Below are 8,510 nucleotides of genomic sequence, written 5' to 3' on the forward strand. Positions count from 1 at the left end.
AGCTCTGAATCAGTGTGGGAGGGGATTATACAGCGGGGCAAATACTATGAAGGGAGGATCTTGGAGGCTGGCGACCAGACCCATCTTCAGCTCCAATTCTAGTTGTGAATGAACCCAAGAATAGGAGAAACATGGATGGGGGCGGGGGGGAGGGGGCGGGTTCTGAAGGGAGGCCTTAAATTGACCCTGAGGTGTTGGAGTGGGGCAGCAGGAAAACACTGAAGCCAGATTCATCCCCCCACTCCTGCCCTAACTGAGGGCCCTAAAGGCAGGTGAATCAGGAAGGCACAGCCCCTGAAGAAAGCTACAGATCTCAGAAGCACACGCATGCCTGGAGAATATAAAGAAAATGATTCGTATTTTAAGCAAATTGGGTATGACTTTGAAACTTTTGACAAAAGTCCTGATAATCCTTGTCACCTGACTAGGCCAGCAGTTTTAGATAGCTGCTGCTGCTCTTACCAACTTGTGTGTGACAGCAAATCACTCTCTTCGTGTCTTACTGTCTCCATCTTTGGAACAGGTTTGACAATATTAATTCATTGGTGGTTGTTTTGAAAAACAGGTTTATCATTACAAAGACACAGTATTTTATTTTCATGTTATTACTTTGCTTTAAAATGTTCATCAGTCTGTTTAAAAGATAGTATAAAGATCTTCATAGATATATTAATCAACACATTTACTTGCTCATTTTTCTTTTAATTTTAGTTTTCAAAAATACTCATAGGCCATATCCATTACAGGGTGATGGACTGCAAAATCTTATTTAATTGCAATGAACATATTTACTGGAGTTACAGAAAAGAAAAAAATATATAAAATTCTGTGAATTTTTATCGATTTAAAAGAATTCAAACAACTTCTGTTAATGGGCAAGAGAGAGCTTCGTGTTCTTACTCTCCCCCTCTCCCTCCCGTCTCCTTTTACTCCAGTTCTACAGACCTTGAGAAAGCAAGAGACCCTGGACCAGAGCATTTCTACATTCAGAAGGCCTTGGAGACCTGAGGCTCAGAACTTGTGGCTCAGAACTCTTGGGAGATGGATGTACTTAAAATGCTTGTGGCTTGATTCTGATACAGGGCTTTAGAGTGACTCACAGCAATTTCCAGAGCTTTCTTCTTCTGCAAACTGAGAATGCTCAGCAGATAGATTGTTCTGGGGGACCCTCGAGCCAAGAGCAGTCCCACTGTCTGTGAGTTATTCCGGTGCATTCCTTCCTTACCTTGAAAATTTTTGAGAAGACTAATTATGGCCTTACACCAATGTTCTTATTTGTGATTCTTGAATTGTAAAATATTTTAATGGGAGATTTCCCCCATAAATTTAAAAGTAATAATTAAAAATAGATAAAACACATAAGTTCAGGAACACTTAATATACCCCATTTTTTCTATTGGATCCTGGTACCATTACATATAGGATTATATTTAATTTAATCTAAGATGATTATTTCAAACTAGAGTCTCCTGCTGCCTATTCCTGGTTCCTCAGGGATCCCATGAAAAATCCGAGGAAATTCCTTGCTGATTAGGGAGATATTAGGCTGCAACATATGGCTCACACATGTGATTAGTGTTCCCCTAAGGAAAAATGTAAAAGGTTATATTTAGAATGTGGGGTATGTGTTCAGTGGTTCTGGATGACCCAGGGGATTGATAGATTCTTCTTGTGGAATTTTCTATAGTTAAAAGATGAATCCGGAATTCTGACTGTTTGGTGTAGACATTGGTACTCATTTGTAAGTTTTTGCAGGTGTGAGGCTTGACAAATTTTCACTATTATGTAGTTTCTTGAAAGCTAGTCATATTGCTTTTCAAAGAAGATTTTCTGAGTTTCAGGGTCTCTACCATACCTTTTAGAGGAGTCTTTGACACAGATACCTTTTGAAGTAAAATGTTAGTAATTTATAAATAATATGTTATTGGCCCTCGAATAAAATAGGTTGACCTATAATAGCATTGTCAGTTTTGCATCTACTTAAATGAAATAATTATAAATTTTATTCCTCTTTGTTCTGATGTTTCACCATAATTGTGTTTTTACCACATATATTAGTGTAAGACAAGAGAATGGGACACAATTACTGATTAAATTCTGACAGTCATGTCTTGGTCCTGGGAGGCCACACACTGATAAGTCAGGATTGCTTACTGCTTTGGTCCAAGGCCTCGGCTAATGTGACCATCTCAGAAGTTCCACAGTCCTTTTTCAATCTTCTGGTAAGATGCCCTGTACTGCAATATGAATTCCTCATTTTATATGTATCTGACTTAATGCACTAAAGTCCCGAAGAATGTAAGGGCTTCCAACTGCCTATACTTGGCCTTTCCACCTTAATATCCATCCAACTCTCAACTCAAAATCTATCCCCCCCGCCAGTTTACCCCTCAGTAAACTGGTTCCCCTTCCCAGTTATCTGATTGCTGTCACTTTAGTGACACGCACTCCTTTTCACTTCCAGGTGCTCAGGTGAGAACTCTTGGAAAGTGTAATTTTCTGAATTTCCTTACACTAAGCTTTCTAAGTCCCTTTATTCATTTTTCTGTTCAGGTGTTTGAATTCACTTGTCCATATTCTTCTTCTTTGACATCACATGGGAAGGTTATTAACAATTGCCCTGGCTCTAGGAAAACTACAGCAAGCTTAAATTATTTTACCTCATTCTTAAGAGCCATCTCTAATAAGAATCTACTTAACTTATCCTACCTATTTCTCACTACTGCCCCCAAACCCTTTTATTTTAGTCAAGTTAATTTCCCTTGGTCTTTCATTCATATTAAGCTCTTACTTGCTTCTGTTTATTTTTTCAGACATATTTTTCTTTCTAAAAGATTCCTTTTTCCACCTTCCAAATCTCCATATTTAGATCTCTGATAACACTATCTCACAGCAGCTTCCCTCCTCTGCATTTAAATTCAACAAAATAGATAAAAACCACAACAATGTGTTCATAATGTTTGATCCAGTAATTCCATTTCTAGAACTGTATCTTAAGAAATTAACAATTAACAAATTAGAAAAAGCTTCCTCTCCCATGCAACATTGCTAATGATGCTAATATTGAAGAACTGAAAACAAACTATATATCCAATAACAGAACTAAATAATTATATATCACTCTATGAAAATTTTACATGCACAAAATGAGTATTATAAAGACTGTAATTATATGATACGTTTCTTTAAATTTAAACTAACTAAACAGTAGAAACAGAATGTAATATTGTAGGTATATAAAGTTTTAAATCAGTGCTTACTATGAAAATTTTAAACAAGCTGGATTATTTCCCTTTTTGAAATGGTGAAAAGAGATAATTTAACACTAAAAACGTTACTGACCAAAAAAAAACAACAAAAAAAACCCACCACCACCAACAAAAAAACCTACACATCTATATACAACTTTCTATGTAAATTAATTGAAATGTTTTTTTAAAAAGAATCTAACATCTCTTATGTTCCTATGACTTTCTAGTTACTTTATATGTCATTTAATCCTTACAATATACCCAGTGAGGCACATACTATTAGCCCCATTTTGTAGATGAAAAAAACAGGCCGAAAGAAGTTAATTTTCTTAGGATCACGCAGCTAGGAAATGGTAGGTTCAGGATTTTTGCCTGCGTCTGCTGCTTGGTAATCTGAAACAAACTTAAACACAACCTCATTCCTAATTAAATATCCATTGTGGAGGAATTGTTTATTAAATAATGTGACTATTATAAACCTTAAAAAGTAGGAAACAAGAGAAAGAGGGGAAGAGAACGTTTTTGAATTATATACATAGACCTCTTTCTAAAGAGTAGTCAGAAACATCACAGAAATTAATGACAAAGCTAATTCTGATGGAGCAGAGTGCCTTTAGGAGCTCTGCTCCGCCATTTTTAGCTTAAGGTTTATGATTCAGAGGTGACAATGATAAAACTGTTCAAGCACTTGAATAGTTTGATTAAGATGCAACTCCCACTCAAAATCAGATAGAGGATTGGATGCTACTGTCTTTTTACAGACCAGCAATTCAGCTTAGTACTTCATGAAACTTTAGTTACAAGTAATCTTTCAGCTTTCCAAAGATCCTGGCTTTCCAGTCTTTTTCTAGAGTAGCAGAGGATCTTGTAGCTATCTCCCATATATGGATCATAAGAAGCTATGAGGTTTTGTCAATCTTTGGCTGCAAGTAGTACCTTGATCTGCATAGAATCTTGTAAAAATAATATTGGGAAAAAGCTAATTTTACTGAATTCATGGAACTGGTAGCCACCTAGGACAGGACATTTTAGACATTATACATTAGACATTAGACATTAGACATTAGACATTATACATATTGGGATATACAAGTGTGGATCCCTGATTAAAGAGGATAGGTGAGAAGTTGCTTCTGAGATTCTTCCATGTTCTTCAAGCTATATGGGAGTGACCTAGACACCATGGATGAAGCGCTAGTGAGAATATGAATCTCACAGTGATTTGGTTAAGTTGCTTTTGAGATTCTTCCATGTTCTTCAAGCTATATGAGAGTGACCAGGGATGAAGCACTAGTGAGAATATGAATCTCACAGTGATTTGGTTATTAGATTAACCTTTGATTCTGTTCAACCTATACTGCTTGTTAGAGCCTACTAATAAATAATTCCATTAGTCCAAAAGTTAAGGCTGTTCATGCCCAAGAGAACTCAAAATTTATTTCACATTGTTATGGGGAGAAAAAAATTGGTGGCCAATTTAGTTACAAGTACCAGCAGATAATTTTCAGAACAGTCCTCAGGGGCAGCATGGATTGGGGCAATATTGCTTAGAAAGCTCTTTGTTGCTAGAGTAACCAAGATAGGCAAGGAAGGAGTGTATATTTGTTATGTGAGAGGAGGGTGGGGTGGGGGAGGAAAGCCGAAGCTCATGTACGGACCACTGTTATCAAGGTAAAGGAATGAAACTGCCTCTCTCCCTTCCCCTGCACACAAGTCAGGCTTCATATTGCATTGTTTTGACTTCTTTTTGCCTTCAAGTCTGCCCATACTGTATATTTTAACTTGAAATCCACTGTGCAAAGATTCTGGGGTAGGAGTTAGGGAAATTTTAACTTTTCTAGATATGGTCCTAGGCTGTGTATCTCTCTTGGCACTGCATTGGTTAAAATTTGTAGTTTTGTGAAATCTTTTTCTTGATGAAGAATAAGTCCAAGGTTTGGAAGAATCTCGTGTCCACCAGTAATCTTAGCATTGTTACCAACACCTTGTTAAATAATTCAGTTGTGTGGTATTTGCTAATGTGGTACTAAAATCCCAAACACTTCTAAAAATTAAAGTTCTTAATGTGAGCAGTTTCAGGGGATAGGAAATGCTGAAATTAGTAAAGGTGCATGAAATGACCAAGAACATCCATCAACCTTTTATCTGAAAACCTTAACTCAATAGTAGAGAAGAGAAGCCATTGGATCTCGTTCTTTGTTTCTTTTAAAAAATACTTTTAAGGCTACCTAAAGTTTCTTTTAATTGTGGAAATTTAAAAATAAATATGGAGTCTAAACTTACTTTGAATGACTTTCAAGTTAGATAACTAGTGATTTAAGATGGATATTTTCTTAGCTTATGCTTTGCCAAAGGAATTAAATATTTTGCTTTTGATGTACATCAGATGAGCGAAGTATAGGTTATATGCCTAAGTATGCTATTTAGGGATTCCATTATGAAAAATTTTTGGTGTTTGTCCTGCCATATTGTTTGTTACATGAACGGTATTATTTTTAACAAAAGCATGACTGTTGGCCATCATTTTATTTTCCCTTCAATGGGATATAAGCGGCATCATATGAATTTCTTCAGATTGTGAAGAAAAAACCCTATTATTCTGTCAGTGACCTTTGGCAAGCAACTGCTCTCTTGAACTGCTTGTGTCTCTGGAGTGTTTGACTAAGGTTTCTTCTGGTCAAGCCATTGACAAGCCAAATGTCAAATAACAATGTGGCCATTTTTCATCTTGAGATTAGTGTTTCTCCAATAAGATGATCAATTAGTTTTATTCACATTATAACACACTTCCCTCTGTATTTTTATGCCATACAAAGATCTCTATCTTCCTATTACCTTCTTATTAAAAAACCTCTTCATTTAGATTTCAGGATATTAGAACACATAATCAATCTAAACACATCTCATATATGACCTACGTGTATTGACACTCTCATTAAATCAATACATCCTCCTAAGGTGGTATTATGAAAAAAAAAATCTCTATTCTCAAGGATATAAACTAAGGTCTTTCATTAAAAAACATCCCACTTTTGATGGAAATAAAGTTCTGGAAATGGTCTTTTCACTGAAGCAAAACTTATATTAGATTATAAATCTTTAGGATTTTTTTCATTTGGAAACAAGACATTTCATGGAATGCTATATAAGAAAACTTCTAAAATTTGTTTGCCTTTTACGAGAAAGACATTTAAGATGCCACGCTTTCTTCTAAAGAGAAGTCTAATGTGAGAAACATTAGGTGTACATCTTGAGAAAACTTCTCAAAGCATCATTATATATTACTTTTGGAAAGTTTGAATGCTTCTGGGGTTGTGTAGATATAGCTGTAACCACTGCTTCAAATACAGCCAGATTTTATATATGAACTACTATTTTGTCTCTTAATTTCTTATTAATGATAACATCATCCACATCTACCCAAACTTTTAAAACTACTTTACATTACAGTTGGACAATTTATAAATCTTGCCCAAGAGATACTTAAATTTTAGAGAGATCTATGAATGCCTTCATTTTTAGAGTTCTTATTTTTAATTAATGAAATTAAAAAAGGCCCTTTCTGAGAATGTTACTTAGGAGCCCAGAATGCTTATATCTCTGAATATAAACTGCTTCAAATCATTTTTGGAAGCACAATAAAAGTATAACACTTTATTATATGTGTGTCTGTGTATAGTGAGAGAGAAAAATAGTTCGATGTCCAGAATCAATCTTTAATAACATACTTCAGAAATTTAGAATATTTAACACATTCAGAACAGCTGGCTTAAGAGAATAACAAAATACTTTCCCACCTTTCAAAGTGAAACAGCAGTTCCAATAAACATTATAAATAGAACAATCGTCACTGGTTTATTAATTCATTCTTTCTTCCCTATGACAAATCAGTGACAAGCACCTTATCTGGGCCAGTTAATGCACAAGGCACTGGAGATACAAAGATAAATGACAACCTATACCCTCCTGGAGAATTTTTTCCTCCTGGAGTTTTAATGTTTAATTTCATTTGTACTTTTATTAGGAAGGAAAGCTAGATAAGAGGAAGATGATTGTCTAAAAAAGGATGGAAGCTTGAGTCAGAAGCTTTTCTTGGGCGATTCTGAATTTATTCCATTATTATAATGGTCTCACTTCTCCTACTGAAATGAAACATACACACCCCTTTTCTCTCACAAAGATGGATGAATAGGAACAAGATAAGAGCATAGGCTCTGGAGTCAGAGAGGTTCATGCTTGGATACTAATCCTGCTACCAATTCAATTGTATCTTTCTGTAATTTACTTTATCAGCCTCATGGGCTGCTTTCCCCATCACAGAATGGGAATAAAAATGTCAGTTGGCCCTTGCTAAAAGCTGATTCTTTCCTCCTTCTAGTCCCTTCCTTTCCCTTCTAGCACTGAATATCATTGAACTGAAAATGATGCTCCACATAAAAAATTTTAAAGAACTTGAAGCCTGGTGCTTGTCCCATAAGCGGCCTGAGATGATCTCTGAAAATGGTTCATTATTCGCTTGACCCAGAAAAGCCCACAAAATCATGCAAATCATGTTTACTTTAAGAACACTCATGAAAGTGCCTAGACCATCTAAGGTATACATATCCAAAAATCCACCAAGTATCTGAAGGATGTCACTTTACAGAAGCGATGTGTGCTATTCTGTTGTTACAATGATGGAGTTGGTAGGTGTGCCCTGGCCAAACAGTGGGGCTGGATGCAGAGTCAGTGGCCCAAAACCACTGCTGAATTTTTGCTACACATGTTTAAAAATGCAGAGAGTGATGCTGAACTTAAAGGTATAGATGTAGATTCTTGGGTCATTGAGCACAACCAGGTGAACAAAGCTCCCAAGAGGCAGTGCAGAACTTACAGAGCTTGTGGGCAGATTATCTCTATGTGAGCTCTCCCTGCCACACTGAGATGATCCTCACTGAAAAAGAGCAGATTGTTCCTAAACCAGAAGAGGAGTTTGCACAGAAGAAAAAGATATCCCAGAAGAAATGGAAGAAATAAAAACTTATGGCTCGGGAATAAATTCAGCATCAAATAAATGCTAATAAAAGTTAAAAAAATAATAGTAGTTTGAAACCTGGGAATTATATCTTTCAAATGATGTAGCATAATTGTTAACTTTGGTTATTGTATAAGATGCTGGAATAAAAACGATGTCCGAGCCTCCTAATTCCTTGGTTTGCCTGTGCATGTTTGGCACTGATCCCACACTAAATATAACAAGTCTTGCTCCTTGGGTCAATA

The 8,510-nt window shown here is 35.9% G+C and overlaps 1 pseudogene; it reads left to right on the top strand.

The window, feature by feature from the left end:
* The first annotated feature begins 7,751 nt into the window (after positions 1-7,751).
* On the top strand, positions 7,752-8,288 carry LOC102890918 (annotated as a pseudogene).
* The last annotated feature ends 222 nt before the right edge of the window (positions 8,289-8,510 follow it).

This window comes from Pteropus alecto, unplaced genomic scaffold, assembly GCF_000325575.1.
Source record: "Pteropus alecto unplaced genomic scaffold, ASM32557v1 scaffold3, whole genome shotgun sequence".
In the NCBI taxonomy this organism is placed as follows: Eukaryota; Metazoa; Chordata; class Mammalia; order Chiroptera; family Pteropodidae; genus Pteropus; species Pteropus alecto.